Here is a 20,858-nt window from a genome sequence, read left to right on the forward strand (position 1 = left end):
TACCCTCAGTGAGAGGATAGGAAATATACACAAGATATATATACACAATAGCAAAAATATGCAGTATAGTCTTAGAAAACAGTGCAAACAATGTATAGTTACAATAGGATGCAATGGGGAAACATAGGGATAGGGGCAACACAAACCATATACTCCAAAAGTGGAATGTGAACCACGAATGGACCCCAAACCTATGTGACCTTGTAGAGGGTCGCTGGGACTATTAGAAAATAGTGAGAGTTAGAAAAATAACCCTCCCCAAGACCCTGAAAAGTGAGTGCAAAGTGCACCAAAGTTCCCCTAAGGACAAAATAGTCGTGTTAGAGGGAGAATGCAAGGAAAACACAAATCAGCAATGCAACAACGATGGATTCCTGTCTGAAGGTACCTGTGGAACAAGGGGACCAAGTCCAAAAGTCACAAGCAGCTCGGAGATGGGCAGATGCCCAAGAAATGCCAGCGGTTGGTGCAAAGAAGCTCTTACTAGGCTGAAGAACTGTGAATACTGCAGGAACGACAAGGGCTAGAGACTTCCCCTTTGGAGGATGGATCCCCCACGCCTTGGAGAGTCGTGCAGAAGTGTTTTCCCGCCGGATGGACGCCAACAAGCCTTGCTACACGCAAATCGTGCGTTTGGCGTTTTTGGACGCTGCTGGGGCCCAGGAGGGACCAGGAGGTCGCAAATTGGACCTGCAGAGAGAGGGGACGTCGAGCAAGACAAGGAGCCCTCACTGAAGCAGGTAGCACCCGGAGAAGTGCCAGAAACAGGCACTACGAAGATGCGTGAAACGGTGCTCGCCGAAGTTGCACAAAGGAGTCCCACGTCGCCGGAGACCAACTTAGAAAGTCGTGCAATGCAGGTTAGAGTGCCGTGGACCCAGGCTTGGCTGTGCACGAAGGATTTCCGCCGGAAGTGCACAGGGGCCGGAGAAGCTTGCAAAGTCGCGGTTCCCAGCAATGCAGCCCAGCGAGGTGAGGCAAGGACTTACCTCCACCAAACTTGGGCTGAAGAGTCACTGGACTGTGGGGGTCACTTGGACGGTGTCGCTGGATTCGAGGGACCTCGCTCGTCGTGCTGAGAGGAGACCCAAGGGACCGGTAATGCAGCTTTTTGGTGCCTGCGGTAGCAGGGGGAAGATTCCGTCGACCCACGGGAGATTTCTTCGGAGCTTCTGGTGCAGAGAGGAGGCAGACTACCCCCACAGCATGCACAAGCAGGAAAACAGTCGAGAAGGCGGCAGGATCAGCGTTACAGAGTTGCAGTAGTCGTCTTTGCTACTATGTTGCAGGTTTGCAGGCTTCCAGCGCGGTCAGCGGTCGTTTCCTTATCAGAAGGTGAAGAGGGAGATGCAGAGGAACTCGGCTGAGCTCATGCATTCGTTATCTAAAGTTTCCCCAGAGACAGAGACCCTAAATAGCCAGAAAAGAGGGTTTGGCTACCTAGGAGAGAGGAAAGGCTACTAACACCTGAAGGAGCCTATCACAAGGAGTCTCTGACGTCACCTGGTGGCACTGGCCACTCAGAGCAGTCCAGTGTGCCAGCAGCACCTCTGTTTCCAAGATGGCAGAGGTCTGGAGCACACTGGAGGAGCTCTGGACACCTCCCAGGGGAGGTGCAGGTCAGGGGAGTGGTCACTCCCCTTTCCTTTGTCCAGTTTCGCGCCAGAGCAGGGGCTAAGGGGTCCCTGAACCGGTGTAGACTGGCTTATGCAGAATTGGGCACATCTGTGCCCAACAAAGCATTTCCAGAGGCTGGGGGAGGCTACTCCTCCCCTGCCTTCACACCATTTTCCAAAGGGAGAGGGTGTCACACCCTCTCTCAGAGGAAGTTCTTTGTTCTGCCATCCTGGGCCAGGCCTGGCTGGACCCCAGGAGGGCAGCTGCCTGTCTGAGGGGTTGGCAGCAGCAGCAGCTGCAGAGAAACCCCAGGAAGGGCAGTCTGGCAGTACCAGGGCCTGTGCTACAGACCACTGGGATCATGGAATTGTACCAACAATGCCAGGATGGCATAGAGGGGGCAATTCCATGATCATAGACATGTTACATGGCCATATTCGGAGTTACCATGGTGAAGCTACATATAGGTAGTGACCTATATGTAGTGCACGCGTGTAATGGTGTCCCCGCACTCACAAAGTTCAGTGAATTGGCTCTGAACAATGTGGGGGCACCTTGGCTAGTGCCAGGGTGCCCTCACACTAAGTAACTTTGCACCTAACCTTTACCAGGTAAAGGTTAGACATATAGGTGACTTATAAGTTACTTAAGTGCAGTGTAAAATGGCTGTGAAATAACGTGGACGTTATTTCACTCAGGCTGCAGTGGCAGGCCTGTGTAAGAATTGTCAGAGCTCCCTATGGGTGGCAAAAGAAATGCTGCAGCCCATAGGGATCTCCTGGAACCCCAATACCCTGGGTACCTCAGTACCATATACTAGGGAATTATAAGGGTGTTCCAGTAAGCCAATGTAAATTGGTAAAATTGGTCACTAGCCTGTTAGTGACAATTTGAAAGTAATGAGAGAGCATAACCACTGAGGTTCTGGTTAGCAGAGCCTCAGTGAGACAGTTAGGCACCACACAGGGAACATATACATGCACACCTATGAGCACTGGGGCCCTGTGTGACAGGGTCCCAGTGACACATACATATAGGCCACAAACCTATGAGCACTGGGGTCCTGACCAGCAGGATCCCAGTGACACATAACAACCATACTGAAAACATAGTGTTTTCACTATGAGCACTGAGGCCTGGCTATCAGGATCCCAGTGAGACAGTGAAAACAGTGACAAACACCCTGACATACACTCACAAACAGGCCAAAAGTGGGGGTAACAAGGCTAGAAAGAGGCTACCTTCTCACACAACCCCCCCCCAAACGAAGGACAATAAGGCTAACCTTGGCCAGTTGAGACTTTATTGTCTAAGTGGTGATAAGTAGAGAGTAGCTCTGCAATAGACTGGTTACTCCCTTTATCATCCACTATATGGTTACTTCCCTGTGGGGATGTAAACCACCCTGTTTGAAGTTTTTTAGCTAACCAACAATGTGAAGATGTATTTTCAGAGTTTCTATCAGTAAGTTTTAGTTTAGAGCAGTGGGAATTATCCACTGAACCTATTTGTAATGATGGAAATGCCAGACAGGGATGCTGTCTCAGTAAAGCCATAGCTGGGCAAAAACTTTGTCCATTTGGCTGGAAGAGAGAACAGGGATGCTGTTTCTCTTGAGTTGGAGCAGGGCAGGGATGCTGTCCTATGAGCTCCACACTAGGGCAGGGATGCTGTCCTAAGTGTTGTGAGGTAGTGCAGGGTTTATGCACTAAAGTTTCTCTGGGAGGGTTGGAGGGATGCTCCATGTTAACTAAAATGGTGCTGTTTTTCTCACCAATGTTAGTTATCCCACAGAGAGGTACTTCCACCTCAGGGAGTCCAGCTTTGCCAGCTGATGATTCCCTTGGAACAGGTGCCACCCCAGGAGAGGTTTCTCCCACCACAGGAATGGTATCCTGAATGGTAGGGTGGTTAGGGGATACTGTGATACCCTTTTTACCTGTTGATGGAGAGGGATCCTGAGTTTTCAGGCCTTCTCTCCTTTGCTTTTTCATTTCACTTGAAATGAGAGGGAACAATTCCTCAGGGATGCCCAGCATGGCTGCATGGGCATAAAACTCTACATCAGCCCAACCTGAGGCCTCTAGGTCATTACCTAAGAGACAGTCTACAGGTAAGCTAGGTGATACTACCACCTGCTTAGGGCCAGTAACTCCACCCCAACTAAACTGAATTATAGCTAAGGGAAGAAACTTAGTGGAGTTATGGACATCAATAATCTTATACTGTTGTCCAATGATGTGTTGTTCAGGAGGCACTAGGTTTTCAGTCACCAAAGTGAAACTGGCACCTGTGTCCCTGTAGGCCAAGGCCTCAACACCATTTATTGAAACTGTCTGCCTGTACTTATCCATTGTAAGGGGACAAGCAGCCAGTGTGGCAAGGCCAATGCCACTAGGTGTGACAGAAACTGTCTTGGGACTGATTACATCAGTTTCCACTATGGACCCATAAGTGAACCCAACTACACCCTTTGCTTGACTGTTGCCAGCAGTCCCACCACTAGTACCACTACTGCTAGGGGCACTAGAGCTTGATGTATTAGTGGTGGTAGGCTCAGGGGGTTTACCTGGACAGGACTTATCCCCTGGCCTATGGCCTCTGTTTTTACACACAAAGCACCAGGGCTTTTTAATGTGTGCAGGTTGGGAAGAAGAGGAAGAATTTGTTTTATCCCCATCCTCTGAAGAGTGTTTAAGATTTGAAGTGGGATCTTTGGTTTTACCCTTATCCCCATGCTTATCTTGAGATTTTTCACCATCTTTCTTCTTATTGCCATCTTTGTCACCCCCTGTATGAACTTTTCTGTTCACCCTTGTTCTGACCCATTTGTCTGCCTTCTTTCCCAATTCTTGGGGAGAGGTCAGATCAGAGTCTACCAGGTACTGGTGCAACAAATCAGACACACAATTATTAAGTATATGCTCTCTCAGGATTGTGTTATACAGGCTTTCATAATCAGTAACTTTACTGCCATGTAACCACCCCTCCAAGGCCTTCACTGAATGGTCAATGAAATCAACCCAGTCTTGTGAAGACTCCTTTTTGGTCTCTCTGAACTTTATCCTGTATTGTTCAGTGGTTAAGCCATAACCATCCAGGAGTGCATTCTTAAGAACTGTAAAATTATTGGCATCATTTTCTTTCACAGTAAGGAGTCTATCCCTACCCTTTCCACTAAATGATAGCCATAGGATAGCAGCCCACTGCTTTTGAGGGACATCCTGTACAGCACAGGCCCTCTCAAGTGCAGCAAACCACTTGTTAATGTCATCCCCCTCCTTATAAGGGGGAACTATCTTGTGCAGATTCCTGGAATCATGCTCTTTTGCAGGATGACTATGGGGAATACTGCTGCTGCCACCATGGGTATCTAAACCCAACTTCTGTCTTTCCTTCTCTAATTCTAAAGACTGTCTATCCAAATCCAGCTGTTGCTTCTTGAGCTTCAGTCTGGTTTGTTCCACTCTCAATCTATTGAGCTCCCTTTCTAACAATCTGTCATCAGGGTGGGTGGGAGGGACATTTCTAGATACAGAGGTATGATGGGAATGAACAGAAGGAGACCTGTCCCTTACAGAGGGCACCCTAACAGCTTGGCTACCAGTATAATGTGAGAGCACACCATCAGTATGGTGTGATTCAACCTCTGTACCAACTATGCTAGACTGTCTAGTAATGGGCAGGCTGAGAAGTTTCTTTCCTGAACCTTTTCCTGGGGGAGTCCCTGGATCAGATTGAGAACCATTAGCTACTTTTTCTACAGATTGGGCACTTATGGCCTTATCCTGTACTCTAAGCATGTTAATTAACAGTTCTAAGGAAGGATTCTTCCCTACACTCAAACCTCTCTCTATGCAGAGACTCCTTGCTCCTTTCCAGCTAAGGTGATCATATGCAATTTTGGACAGTTCAACTTTTTGGCCTGTGCCAGACATTTTTTAGAGAGAGTTAAAGTGATAGACAAAGAGAAAAAAGTTTTCAGAACTTTTTGGAAAGACAGAAAAAAACTTTTTAAACTTTTAAGAACTTTTTGAAAGTTTAGAAGTACTTTTCAGCACTTAGAAAAGAGTGAAAAGAGGAAATGCAAAACTTTTTGGCTATGTGTATATACACTGACCTTGTTTTGTATATTTTTCTCTTATGAAAAGTACAATGACAAGAGTGGTAAGTAGTCTCAAGCACTTATCCCACCACTGCACAACCAATGTAGGAGGCTGGACTGGCTTGTAGTGAGTACCAAGGGGTACTTGCACCTTGCACCAGGCCCAGTTATCCCTTATTAGTGTATAGGGTGTCTAGCAGCTTAGGCTGATAGATAATGGTAGCTTAGCAGAGCAGCTTAGGCTGAACTAGGAGACGTGTGAAGCTACTACAGTACCACTTAGTGTCATATGCACAATATCATAAGAAAACACAATACACAGTTATACTAAAAATAAAGGTACTTTATTTTTATGACAATATGCCAAAGTATCTTAGAGTGTACCCTCAGTGAGAGGATAGGAAATATACACAAGATATATATACACAATAGCAAAAATATGCAGTATAGTCTTAGAAAACAGTGCAAACAATGTATAGTTACAATAGGATGCAATGGGGAAACATAGGGATAGGGGCAACACAAACCATATACTCCAAAAGTGGAATGTGAACCACGAATGGACCCCAAACCTATGTGACCTTGTAGAGGGTCGCTGGGACTATTAGAAAATAGTGAGAGTTAGAAAAATAACCCTCCCCAAGACCCTGAAAAGTGAGTGCAAAGTGCACCAAAGTTCCCCTAAGGACAAAATAGTCGTGTTAGAGGGAGAATGCAAGGAAAACACAAATCAGCAATGCAACAACGATGGATTCCTGTCTGAAGGTACCTGTGGAACAAGGGGACCAAGTCCAAAAGTCACAAGCAGCTCGGAGATGGGCAGATGCCCAAGAAATGCCAGCGGTTGGTGCAAAGAAGCTCTTACTAGGCTGAAGAACTGTGAATACTGCAGGAACGACAAGGGCTAGAGACTTCCCCTTTGGAGGATGGATCCCCCACGCCTTGGAGAGTCGTGCAGAAGTGTTTTCCCGCCGGATGGACGCCAACAAGCCTTGCTACACGCAAATCGTGCGTTTGGCGTTTTTGGACGCTGCTGGGGCCCAGGAGGGACCAGGAGGTCGCAAATTGGACCTGCAGAGAGAGGGGACGTCGAGCAAGACAAGGAGCCCTCACTGAAGCAGGTAGCACCCGGAGAAGTGCCAGAAACAGGCACTACGAAGATGCGTGAAACGGTGCTCGCCGAAGTTGCACAAAGGAGTCCCACGTCGCCGGAGACCAACTTAGAAAGTCGTGCAATGCAGGTTAGAGTGCCGTGGACCCAGGCTTGGCTGTGCACGAAGGATTTCCGCCGGAAGTGCACAGGGGCCGGAGAAGCTTGCAAAGTCGCGGTTCCCAGCAATGCAGCCCAGCGAGGTGAGGCAAGGACTTACCTCCACCAAACTTGGGCTGAAGAGTCACTGGACTGTGGGGGTCACTTGGACGGTGTCGCTGGATTCGAGGGACCTCGCTCGTCGTGCTGAGAGGAGACCCAAGGGACCGGTAATGCAGCTTTTTGGTGCCTGCGGTAGCAGGGGGAAGATTCCGTCGACCCACGGGAGATTTCTTCGGAGCTTCTGGTGCAGAGAGGAGGCAGACTACCCCCACAGCATGCACAAGCAGGAAAACAGTCGAGAAGGCGGCAGGATCAGCGTTACAGAGTTGCAGTAGTCGTCTTTGCTACTATGTTGCAGGTTTGCAGGCTTCCAGCGCGGTCAGCGGTCGTTTCCTTATCAGAAGGTGAAGAGGGAGATGCAGAGGAACTCGGCTGAGCTCATGCATTCGTTATCTAAAGTTTCCCCAGAGACAGAGACCCTAAATAGCCAGAAAAGAGGGTTTGGCTACCTAGGAGAGAGGAAAGGCTACTAACACCTGAAGGAGCCTATCACAAGGAGTCTCTGACGTCACCTGGTGGCACTGGCCACTCAGAGCAGTCCAGTGTGCCAGCAGCACCTCTGTTTCCAAGATGGCAGAGGTCTGGAGCACACTGGAGGAGCTCTGGACACCTCCCAGGGGAGGTGCAGGTCAGGGGAGTGGTCACTCCCCTTTCCTTTGTCCAGTTTCGCGCCAGAGCAGGGGCTAAGGGGTCCCTGAACCGGTGTAGACTGGCTTATGCAGAATTGGGCACATCTGTGCCCAACAAAGCATTTCCAGAGGCTGGGGGAGGCTACTCCTCCCCTGCCTTCACACCATTTTCCAAAGGGAGAGGGTGTCACACCCTCTCTCAGAGGAAGTTCTTTGTTCTGCCATCCTGGGCCAGGCCTGGCTGGACCCCAGGAGGGCAGCTGCCTGTCTGAGGGGTTGGCAGCAGCAGCAGCTGCAGAGAAACCCCAGGAAGGGCAGTCTGGCAGTACCAGGGCCTGTGCTACAGACCACTGGGATCATGGAATTGTACCAACAATGCCAGGATGGCATAGAGGGGGCAATTCCATGATCATAGACATGTTACATGGCCATATTCGGAGTTACCATGGTGAAGCTACATATAGGTAGTGACCTATATGTAGTGCACGCGTGTAATGGTGTCCCCGCACTCACAAAGTTCAGTGAATTGGCTCTGAACAATGTGGGGGCACCTTGGCTAGTGCCAGGGTGCCCTCACACTAAGTAACTTTGCACCTAACCTTTACCAGGTAAAGGTTAGACATATAGGTGACTTATAAGTTACTTAAGTGCAGTGTAAAATGGCTGTGAAATAACGTGGACGTTATTTCACTCAGGCTGCAGTGGCAGGCCTGTGTAAGAATTGTCAGAGCTCCCTATGGGTGGCAAAAGAAATGCTGCAGCCCATAGGGATCTCCTGGAACCCCAATACCCTGGGTACCTCAGTACCATATACTAGGGAATTATAAGGGTGTTCCAGTAAGCCAATGTAAATTGGTAAAATTGGTCACTAGCCTGTTAGTGACAATTTGAAAGTAATGAGAGAGCATAACCACTGAGGTTCTGGTTAGCAGAGCCTCAGTGAGACAGTTAGGCACCACACAGGGAACATATACATGCACACCTATGAGCACTGGGGCCCTGTGTGACAGGGTCCCAGTGACACATACATATAGGCCACAAACCTATGAGCACTGGGGTCCTGACCAGCAGGATCCCAGTGACACATAACAACCATACTGAAAACATAGTGTTTTCACTATGAGCACTGAGGCCTGGCTATCAGGATCCCAGTGAGACAGTGAAAACAGTGACAAACACCCTGACATACACTCACAAACAGGCCAAAAGTGGGGGTAACAAGGCTAGAAAGAGGCTACCTTCTCACACCCTCCAATAGTCGAAAATGCAGTTTTTGCTTTAGCATCCTCTGATAACTTGATCTGCCAATACCCTGCAGTCAAATCAAAGGTGCTTAGATACTTGGCAGATGCCAGTGTATCTATGAGCTCATCTGCCCTGGGTATAGGGTGAGCATCAGTTTTAGTTACCTGGTTGAGACCTTTGTAATCTACACAAAAACTCATTTCCTTTTTTCCATCTTTAGAGTGAGGCTTTGGCACAAGTACCACAGGAGAGGCCCATGGACTTTCAGAGTGCTCAACCACTCCCAGTTCAAGCATTTTCTGAACTTCTTGTTTTATGCAGTCCCTGACATGGTCAGGCTGCGTATAGATCTTACTTTTGACAGGCAGGCTGTCTCCAGTATCTATAGTGTGCTCACACCGAGAAGTGGTGCCTGGCACAGTAGAAAAGAGTTCAGAAAAATGACCCAGGAGATTTATGCAGTGGTCTTTCTGCTTAGCAGTAAGACAATCTGCCAAAACTACACCTTCCACTAGAGCATCTTGTTCTGTGGAAGAGAAGAGATCAGGGAGAGGGTCACTCTCTTCTTCCTGTCCTTCATCTGTTGCCATGAGCAGGGTGAGATCAGCCCTGTCATAGTAGGTTTTCAGGCGATTGACATGGAGCACCCTAAGGGGACTCCTGGCAGTGCCTAAGTCAACCAAGTTGGATGGCTTCTCCCTTCTTTTCAACAATAATGTGAGGTCCACTCCATTTGTCTTGGAGTGCTCTTGGGGCAACAGGCTCTGGGACTCACACTTTCTGCCCTGGTTGGTACTGAATCAAAACAGCCTTCTGGTCATGCCATTGCTTTTGGAGCTCTTGGCTGGCCTGAAGGTTTTTACTGGCCTTTTTCATATACTCAGCCATTCTGGATCTTAGGCCAAGTACATAGTCCACTATGTCTTGCTTAGGAGCTTTTAAAGGTTGTTCCCAACCTTCCTTTACAAGTGTTAGAGGACCTCTTACAGGGTGTGCAAATAGGAGTTCAAAGGGGCTGAACCCCACTCCTTTTTGGGGTACCTCCCTGTAAGCAAAAAGGAGGCAAGGTAACAGGACATCCCATCTCCTCCTGAGTTTTTCAGGGAGTCCCATAATCATACCTTTGAGAGTTTTATTAAACCTCTCTACCAGTCCATTTGTTTGTGGATGATAAGGTGTGGTGAATTTGTATGTTACACCACATTCCTTCCACATGGCCTTTAAGTATGCAGACATAAAGTTGCTACCCCTGTCTGATACTACCTCTTTTGGGAAACCCACCCTGGAAAAGATTCCCAGGAGGGCCTTTGCCACTGCAGGTGCTGTAGTGGTCCTAAGAGGAATCGCTTCAGGATATCTTGTGGCATGGTCCACTACCACCAAGATAAACCTATTGCCTGAAGCAGTAGGAGGGTCAAGGGGGCCAACTATGTCAACCCCTACCCTTTCAAAGGGAACCCCAACCACAGGCAGTGGAATAAGGGGAGCCTTTGGGGTGCCACCAGTCTTGCCACTGGCTTGACAGGTGACACAGGACTTACAAAAATCTTTTACAAAATTCGTTTGTGTCCTCTGACATCCTAGGCCAATGAAACAAGGGGACAAGCTTTTCCCATGTTTTAATTTGCCCTAGATGTCCAGCCAAGGGAATGTCGTGAGCTAGAGTTAGGAGGAACTCTCTGTATTGCAGGGGAATGACCAATCTCCTGGCTGCTCCAGGTTTTGGGTCCCTTGCCTCTGTATACAAGAGGTTGTCCTCCCAGTAAACTCTGTGTGAGTCACTGACATCCCCATTTTGCTGTTTGACAGCTTGCTGTCTTAGACCCTCTAGTGTGGGACAGGTCTGCTGTGCCACACTCAGCACCTCCCTGGCAGGCCCCCCTCCACCCAAAAGCTCAGCAGTGTCTGCTTTCAGCTCCTCTGGTGAAGGTTCTGCACAGGGTGGAAAATCGTCTTCCTCAGAAATTGAATCCACTGTAGAGGGAGGGATAGTAGGTAGGGATTTACCTTTACTAACCCTAGCTTTAGGGAGCACTTGGTCCATTGTTCCAGGATCCAAGTCACCCTGTCCTTTTTGCTTTTTGGCCTGAGCCCTGGTTAAAGCAAAAATATGCCCAGGAATTCCCAGCATTGCTGCATGAGCCTCCAACTCCACTTCTGCCCAAGCTGATGTCTCTAAATCGTTCCCTAGTAGACAGTCTTCAGGTAAATCTGAGGCAACCACAACTTTCTTTGGACCAGTAACCTCCCCCCCCCCCCCCCCCCCCCAGTTGAGATTTACAACAGCCATGGGGTGGCTAAGAGTGTTGTTATGAGCATCAGTCCCTTGGTACTGGTGACCAAGTAGGTGTTGTTCAGGGTGTACCAGTTTCTCTATTACCATGGTAACACTGGCACCTGTGTCCCTGTAGGCCTGAACCTCAACACCATTTATTAGGGGAAGTTTCTTGTACTTATCCATATTAAGGGGACAAGCAACCAAGGTGGCCAAATCAATGGCACCTTCAGAGACTAGCACAGCCTCTGTGGTCTCTCTAACAAGACCAACCCCAGCTAAATTACCAATAGTGAGCCCAGCTACTCCCTTGGATTGGCTATTAGTAGGTTTGCTCCCACCACCACTGCTTTTACTAGGGGCACTAGGTGTAGCAGTAGGGGTTGTAGTGGTAGGAGGCTTGGTGCTTTTCTTTGGACAACTGGAATCAGTTGTCCAACAGTCTTTTACTTTACATAAATAGCACCATGGTTTCTTTACTTGATTAGAAGAGGATTTGGACCCACCACCCCGACCAGAGTGTTTTTGTGGGCCTGATGAAGACTCATTTTTAGATTTGTCCCCACCCTTGTCAGAAGACTTACCATCCTTCTTCTTGCCATCCTTGTCACCCACTGTATGAACTTTTCTGTTCACTCTTGTTCTGACCCATTTGTCTGCCTTCTTTCCCAATTCTTGGGGAGAAGTCAGATCTGAGTCCACTAGATATTGGTGTAACAAATCAGACGTACAGTTATTCAGAATATGCTCTCTCAGGATCAGATTATACAGGCTTTCATAGTCAGAAACGTTACTGCCATGTAACCACCCCTCCAAGGCCTTCACTGAATAGTCAACAAAGTCTACCCAGTCTTGTGAGGACTCTTTTCTGGTTTCTCTGAACTTAATCCTGTATTGTTCAGTGGTTAAGCCAAATCCATCCAAGAGTGCATCCTTCAAAACAGTAAAATTATTGGCATCACTTTCCTTAACAGTAAGGAGCCTATCCCTACCCTTTCCACTGAAAGATAGCCATAGGATAGCAGCCCACTGCCTTTGAGGGACCCCTTGTACAACACAGGCCCTCTCAAGTGCAGCAAACCACTTGTTAATGTCATCCCCCTCCTTGTAAGGGGGAACTATCTTATGCAGATTCTTAGAATCGTGCTCTTTTACAGGATTACTATCTGTAATACTGCTGCTGCCACCATGGGGTCCATACCCCAACTTCTGCCTTTCTTTTTCTAAGTCTAAAGTTTCCCTGTCTAGAGCCAGCTGTTGCTGTTTAAGCTTCAGCCTGGTCTCTTCCACTCTCAATCTATTGAGCTCCCTTTCTAACATTCTGTCATCAGGGTGGGTGGGTTGGGCATGCTTTGACACAGAAGCATGATGTGAAATAACAGAAGGAGACCTGTCCCTAACAGTTGGCACCGTAACAACCTGGCCTAAAGGAATGCCATCCCTACTGTGATGAGAGCTCACATTAGTACCAGCTATGCTAGGGGGTCTGCTAAGGGGCAGGTTGGAAAGAATACCATCTAACATTCTTACTGGGGCTACCACAGAATCAGAGTGTGAACCATCTGCTAACTTCTCACCAGATGTACCAGCTAAGGCCTTATCATTTTCAATGAGCATGTTAACAATTCTCTAGAGGGATTCTTCCCTACCCCTAACCCTCTATCAATGCAGAGACTCCTTGCACCTTTCCAGTTAAGGTGGTCATAAGCTGTGCTGGCCAGATCAAGAGTAAGACCTGTACCAGACATGATAGGAAAAGGTTTAAGGGACAGAAAAAGAAGGAAAAAGTTTTAGGACTTTTTAAGGAAACAGAAAAAAACTTTTTAGAAACTTTTTGAACGTTTTAGAGGTACTTTTCAGCACTTAGCAATAGAGTAAGAGAAGAAAAGCAAAACTTTTTGGTTAGGTGTACATACACTGAACTTGTTTTGTATATTTTTCCCTTATGAAAAGTACAAAATGACAAAGTGGTAAGTAGTTGCAAGTACTTATCCCACCGCTGCACGACCAATGTAGGAGGCTGGCCTGGTTTGTAGTGGGTACCAAGGGGTACTTACACTCTGCACCAGGACCAGTTATCCCTTATTAGTGTAGAAGAGGTGTTCTACCAGCTTACGCTGATAGAAAAGGTAGCTTAGCAGAGCAGCTTAGGCTGAACTAGGAGACATGCAAAGCTCCTACTATACCACTGGTGTCATATGCACAATATCATAAGAAAATACAATACACAGATATACTAAAAATAAAGGTACTTTATTTTTATGACAATATGCCAAAAATATCTCAGTGAGCACCCTCAGTATGAGGATAGCAAATATACACAAGATATATGTACACAGTACCAAAAATATGCAGTAATAGCAAAAGGAAGTAATGCAAGCAGTGTATAGTTACAATAGATTGCAATAGGAGCACATAGGTGTAGGGGCAACACAAACCATATACTCCAAAAGTGGAATGCGAATAACATATGGGCCCTAAACCTATGTGAGCTTGTAGAGGGTCGCTGGGACTGTAAGAAAACAGTGAGAGTTAGAAAAATAGCCCACCCCAAGACCCTGAAAAGTAGGTGTAAAGTACACCTATATTCCCCAGAGAGCACAGAAGTCGTGGTAGGGGGATTCTGCAAGGAAGACCAACACCAGCAATGCAACAAAGGTGGATTTCCGGACGAGAGTACCTGTGGAACAAGGGGACCAAGTCCAAGAGTCGCGACAAAGTCGAGATTGGGCAGATGCCCAGGAAATGCCAGCTGAGGATGCAAAGAAGCTGCCACCGGATGGTAGAAGCTGTGGATTCTGCAAGAACGAAGAGGACTAGGAACTTCCCCTTTGGAGCAGGGATGTCCCACGTCGTGAAGAAGCTTGCAGAGGTGTTCCCACGCAGAAAGACCGCAAACAAGCCTTGCTAGCTGCAAGGGTCGCGATTAGGGTTTTTGGATGCTGCTGTGGCCCAGGAGGGACCAGGATGTCGCCAATTGCGTGAGGAGACAGAGGAGGCGCCCAGCAAGACAGGGAGCCCTCACAGGAGCAGGCAGCACCCGCAGAAGTGCCGAAACAGGCACTACGAAGAAGAGTGAACCAGAGCTCACCCAAAGTCACAAAAGGAGATCCCACGATGCCGGAGGACAACTCAGGAGGTTGTGCACTGCAGGTTAGAGTGTCGGGACCCAGGCTTGGCTGTGCACAAAGGAAATCCTGGAAGAGTGCACAGGAGCCGGAGCAGCTGCAAATCACGCAGTACCCAGCAATGCAGTCTAGCGTGGGGAGGCAAGGACTTACCTCCACCAAACTTGGACTGAAGAGTCACTGGACTGTGGGAGTCACTTGGACAGAGTTGCTGAGTTCCAGGGACCACGCTCGTCATGCTGAGAGGGGACCCAGAGGACCGGTGATGCAGTCTTTTGTTGCCTGCGGTTGCAGGGGGAAGATTCTGCGACCCACAGGCGATTTCTTCAGAGCTTCTAGTGCAGAGAGGAGGCAGACTACCCCCACAGCATGCACCACCAGGAAAACAGTAAAGAAGGCGGCAGGATCAGCGATACAAGGTTGCAGTAGTCGTCTTTGCTACTTTGTTGCGGTTTTGCAGGCGTCCTGAGCAGTCAGTGGTCAATTCCTTGGCAGAAGGTGAAGAGAGAGATGCAGAGGAACTCTGATGAGCTCTTGCATTCGTTATCTAAAGAATTCCACAAAGCAGAGACCCTAAATAGCCAGAAAAGGAGGTTTGGCTACCTAGGAAGGAGGATAGGCTAGCAACACAGGTAAGAGCCTATCAGGAGGAGTCTCTGATGTCACCTGCTGGCACTGGCCACTCAGAGCAGTCCAGTGTGCCACAAACACCTCTGTTCCACGATGGCAGAGGTCTGGGACACACTGGCGGAGTTCTGGGCACCTACCCTGGGAGGTGCAGGTCATGGGAGTGGTCACTCCCCTTTCCTTTGTCCAGTTTCGGGCCAGAGCAGGGCTGGGGGATCCCTGAACCGGTGTAGACTGGCTTATGCAGAGATGGGCACCATCTGTGCCCATCAAAGCATTTCCAGAGGCTGGGGGAGGCTACTCCTCCCCAGCCCTGACACCTATTTCCAAAGGGAGAGGGTGTTACACCCTCTCTCAGAGGAAGTCCTTTGTTCTGCCTTCCTGGGCCAGGGCTGCCTGGACCCCAGTAGGGTAGAATCCTGTCTGAGGGGTAGGCAGCAGCTGCAGTGAAACCCCGGGAAAGGTAGTTTGGCAGTACCCGGGTCTGTGTTAGAGACTCGGGAAAACATAGAATTGTCTCCCCAATTCCAGAATGGCATTGGGGTGACAACTCCATGATCTTAGACATGTTACATGGCCATGTTCGGAGTTACCATTGTGACGCTGTACATAGGTAGTGACCTATGTACAGTGCACGCATGTAATGGTGTCCCCGCACTCACAAAGTCCGGGGAATTTGCCCTGAACAATGTGGGGACACCTTGGCTAGTGCCAGGGTGCCCACACACTAAGTAACTTAGCACCCAACCTTTACCAGGTGGAGATTAGACATATAGGTGACTTATAAGTTACTTAAGTGCAGTGGTAAATGGCTGTGAAATAACGTGGAAGTTATTTCACTCAGGCTGCAGTGGCAGGCCTGTGTAAGAATTGTCTGAGCTCCCTATGGGTGGCAAAATAAATGCTGCAGCCCATAGGGATCTCATGGAACCCCAATACCCTGGGTACCTAGGTACCATATACAAGGGAATTATAAGGGTGTTCCAGTGTGCCAATTAGAATTTGTAAAATTTGTCACTAGCCACCGTGACAATTTTAGAAAGCAGAGAGAGTAAACACTGAGGTTCTGGTTAGCAGAGCCTCAGTGAGACAGTTAGGCACCACACAGGGAACACATACAGGGCACATACTATGAGCACTGGGGTCCTGGCTAGGAGCATCCCAGTGACACATAACAAACATACTGAAAGCATAGGGTTTTCACTATGAGCACTGGGCCCTGACTAGCAGGATCCCAGTGAGACAGTGAAAACACCCTGACATACACTCACAAACAGGCCAAAAGTGGGGGTAACAAGGCTAGAAAGGGGCTACCTTCCTACACCATCTCATGACAGATGAGGACCCGAACCCACCACCGTCCAGGGGGCTGGTGGATGTCAGGGTGAGGAGGAGGGAGACCTTCATGGAGGGCACTTAGTGAGGACAAGAAAGAAGGAAAAACGCCAAGAGAAGGTCTAAGTGAAGATCTGAGCATCTGAGGGTCCCAGCCCATCACTTCTCCCAGAACAACAAGGGGTGTGGGGGGCAACCTACCATGAGCCGCTGCCAGAGGGCTCGTCTACTAGGACTAGATCGGGTTTACAGTGTGGGGACGTGAGAGCAGGAAATCACAAACACGGATAGGGACACGGTAAATCTCCATTATTGGTGGTTTTTCTACTTTGGCTGCACTTACCTGGTTAATACTTTATTTTTTCTCTCTCCCGGTGAACCACTGGCATGGAGGAGGAGAAGCACCTGCGAGGAAGAGGAAATCGAGGACTTTGTTAGGACTTCTGCGTGGACTTTGGGATCCCAAGCGGGAAAAAGGGTCGTCCTGAGTCTAAAGACAATATAAACACTGTTAAAATGCTACATGAAACACTGCATTATTATAACACCCCCTCACACTGCCCCAGGGTGGGTGTAAGCACAACTGCAGCCATAAACTCCAGAGACAGATTACTACAACCCTCTAACAGGAGGCGGGAGGCCCCTCCCAACTTGTGACACGGAACCTGCTGTTAAAGTCTTTGGCGAGTCAGACTTGTCACCTTCGAAGGCTTTACTTACAGGGTGCCTGTGATTTTACAAATGAAAACAGACTTTACAACCACAAACATCTGTGTACATCAGGCCCAAGGTTCATAGTTTTTTTTTTTACAAGTTTCCAATCCGCTGAGTAAGGGCTTTCCTCTCAATACACTCAGCTGTGGGGCCTGGTGAGGGCGCTAAGTGTTCACTCACCTGAGGGGGGCCCTTTATCACAGGGCCACCCCTCTCTTGTTACACTGTAGTGACACTGGTCTGCTCACCAGGGCCACGAGTGCTCACCAGTTGTACCTAGGTCTGCTCACCAGGGCCACGTGTGCTCACCAGGTGTACACCAGGGCCACGTGTGCTCACCAGGTGTACCTAGGTCTGCTCCCCAGGGCCACGTGTGCTCATCAGGTGTACCTAGGTCTGCGCGTGCTCACCAGATGTACCTAAGTCTGCTCACCAGGGCCATGGATGCTCACCAGGTGTACCTAGGTCTGCTCACCAGGGCCAGGTGTCCTCACCAGGTGTACCTAGGTCTGCTCCCCAGGGCCACGTGTGCTCACCAGGTGTACCTAGGTCTGCTCACCAGGGCCACGCGTGCTCACCAGGTGTACCTAGGTCTGCTCACCAGGGCCACGCGTGCTCACCAGGTGTACCTAGGTCTGCTCACCAGGGCCACGTGTGCTCACCAGGCGTACCTAGGTCTGCTCCCCAGGGCCAGGCGTGCTAACCAGGTGTACCTAGGTCTTCTCACCAGGGCCACGTGTGCTCACCAGGTGTACCTAGGTCTGCTCCCCAGGGCCACGTGTGCTCACCAGGTGTACCTAGGTCTGCTCCCCAGGGCCAGATGTGCTCACCAGGGCCACGCATGCTCACCAGGTGTACCTAGGTCTGCTCCCCAGGGCCACATGTGCTCACCAGGTGTACCTAGGTCTGCTCCTCAGGGCCACGCATGCTCACCAGGTGTACCTAGGTCTGCTCACCAGGGCCACGCGTGCTCACCAGGTGTACCTAGGTCTGCTCCCAGGACCAGGCGTGCTCACTAGGTGTCCTCCCCAGAGCCACATGTGCTCACCAGGTGTACCTAGGTCTGCTCCCCATGGCCAGGCGTGCTCACCAGGTGTACCGAGGTCTGCCACAAGGGTCACGCATGTTAACCAGGTGTACCTACGTCTGCTCCCTAGGGCCACCCGTGCTCACCAGGTGTACCTAGGTCTGCTCCCCAGGGCCACGTGTGCTCATCAGGTGTACCTAGGTTTGCACACCAGGGCTACGCGTGCTCACCAGAGGTACCTAAGTCTGCTCACCAGGGCCATGGATGCTCACCAGGTGTACCTAGGTCTGCTCACCAGGGCCAGGTGTCCTCACCAGGTGTACCTAGGTCTGCTCACCAGGGCCACGTGTGCTCACCAGGTGTACCTAGGTCTGCTCACCAGGGCCACGTGTGCTCACCAGGTGTACCTAGGTCTGCTCACCAGGGCCGCGTGTGCTCATCAGGTGTACCTAGGTCTGCTCACCAGGGCCACGAGTGCTATTCAGGTGTACCTAGGTCTGCTCACCAGGGCCGCGTGTGCTCATCAGGTGTACCTAGGTCTGCTCACCAGGACCACATGTGCTCACCAGGTGTACCTAGGTCTGCTCCCCAGGGCCAGGCGTGCTAACCAGGTGTACCTAGGTCTGCTCCCCAGGGCCACGTGTGCTCACCAGGTGTACCTAGGTCTGCTCCCCAGGGCCACACGTGCACACCAGGTGTACCTAGGTCTGCTCACCAGGGCCACATGTGCTCACCAGGTGTACCTAGGTCTGCTCCCCAGGGCCACGCGTCCTCACCAGGTGTACCTAGTTCTGCTCACCATGGCCACACGTGCTCACTAGGTGTACCGAGGCCACACGTGCTCACTAGGTGTACCGAGGCCACACGTGCACACCAGGTGTACCTAGGTCTGCTCACCAGGGCCACATGTGCTCACCAGGTGTACCTAGGTCTGCTCCCCAGGGCCACGCATCCTCACCAGGTGTTCCTAGGTCTGCTCACCAAGGCCACGCATGCTCCCCAGGTGTACTGATGTCTGCTCACCTGGGCCAAGTGTGCTCACCAGGTCTACCTAGGTCTGCTCACCAGGGCCACGCGTGCTCAACAGGTGTACCTAGGTCTGCTCACCGGGGCCATACGTGCTCACCAGGTGTACTGATGTCTGCTCACCTGGGCCAAGTGTACTCACCAGGTCTACCTAGGTCTGCTCACCAGGGCCACGTGTGCTCACCAGATGTACCCAAGTCTGCTCACCAGGGCCACACGTGCTCACCAGGTGTACCAAGGTCTGCTTACCGGGGCCATACATGCTCACCGGGGCCACACGTACTCACCAGGTGTACCTACGTCTGCTCCCCAGGGCCAGGTGTGCTCACCAGGTGTACCTAGGTCTGCTCCCCAGGGCCGCGTGTGCTTATCAGGTGTACCTAAATCTGCTCACCAGGGCAATGGATGCTCACCAGGTGTACCTAGGTCTGCTCACCAGGGCCACTTGTGCTCACCAGGTGTACCTAGGTCTGCTCACCAGGGCCACGCGTGCTCACCAGGTGTACCTAGGTCTGCTCACCAGGGCCACGCGTGCTCACCAGGTGTCCTTCCCAGAGCCACGCGTGCTCACCAGGTGTACCTAGGTCTGCTCACCAGGGCCACGTGTGCTCACCAGGCGTACCTAGGTCTGCTCCCCAGGGCCAGGCGTGCTCACCAGGTGTACCTAGGTCTGCTCACCAGGGCCACACATGTTCACCAGGTGTACCTAGGTCTGCTCACCAGGGCCACGCATGCTCACCAGGTGTACCTAGGTCTGCTCACCAGGGCCACGCGTGCTCACCAGGTGTACCTAGGTTTGCCCACGCGGCCAGGTGTTCTCCCCAGGGGTATCTTTGTCCACTCCCCAGGGCCATGCGTGCTCACCAGGTGTACCTAGGTCTGCTCACCAGGGCAACGCGTGCTCACCAGGTGTACCTAGGTCTGCTCCCCAGGGCCACGCGTGCTCACCAGGTGTACCTAGGTCTGCTCCCCAAGACCACGCATGCTCACCAGGTGTAACCAGGTCTGCTCACCAGGGCCAGGCGTGCTCACCAAGTGTACCTAGGTCTGCTCACCAGGGCCAGGCGTGGTCACCAGGTGTTCTGAGGTCTGCTCACCAGGGCCACACGTGGTCACCAGGTGTACCGAGGTCTGGTCACCAGGTGTACCGAGGTCTGCTCACCAGGGCCACGCGTGGTCACCAGGTGTACCGAGGTCTGCTCACCAGGGCCACACGTACTCACCAGGTGTACCGAGGTCTGCTCACCAGGGCCATGCATGCTCACCAGGTGTACCGTCTGCTCACCAGGGCCACGCGTGCTCACCAGGTGAACCTAGGTCTGCTCCCTAGGGCCAGGCGTGCTCACCAGGTGTACCTTGGTCTGCTCACCAGGGCCACGTGTGCTCACCAGGTGTATCTAGGTCTACTCCCCCGGGCCACATGTGCTCACCAGGTGTAGCTAGGTCTGCTCACCAGGGCTAGGTCTGCTCACCAGGGCCAGGCGTGCTCACCAGTTGTACCTAGGTATGCTCACCAAGTGTACCTAGGTCAGCTCACCAGGGCCACGTGTGCTCACCAGGTGTACCTAGGTCTACTCCTCAGGGCCAGGCGTGCTCCCCAGGGGTAGCTAGGTCTGCCCACCACGGCCACACGTGTTCACCAGGTGTGCCTAGGTCTGCTCCCCAGGGCCAGATGTGCTCACCAGGGCCACGCATGCTCACCAGGTGTGCCTAGGTCTGCTCCCCAGGGCCACATGTGCTCACCAGGTGTACCTAGGT

At 50.8% G+C, this 20,858-nt stretch overlaps 1 protein-coding gene across 8 annotated transcripts in view; it reads right to left on the reverse strand.

The window, feature by feature from the left end:
- Positions 1-20,858, reverse strand: part of LOC138246648 (zinc finger protein 271-like) — a 55,952-nt gene that overhangs the window by 26,563 nt on the left and 8,531 nt on the right. For 4 of the 8 annotated variants that reach the window (XM_069201604.1, XM_069201729.1, XM_069201759.1 and 1 more), the window contains exon 2: positions 16,677-16,738. The gene's annotated coding sequence lies outside the window, so the exon portion shown is untranslated. Of the gene's footprint in view, positions 1-16,676; positions 16,824-20,858 lie in introns of all 8 variants that reach the window. The other 4 variants (XM_069201683.1, XM_069201543.1, XM_069201633.1 and 1 more) reach the window with 1 other exon arrangement.

Source organism: Pleurodeles waltl, chromosome 1_1 (genome assembly GCF_031143425.1).
Source record: "Pleurodeles waltl isolate 20211129_DDA chromosome 1_1, aPleWal1.hap1.20221129, whole genome shotgun sequence".
NCBI lineage: Eukaryota > Metazoa > Chordata > Amphibia > Caudata > Salamandridae > Pleurodeles > Pleurodeles waltl.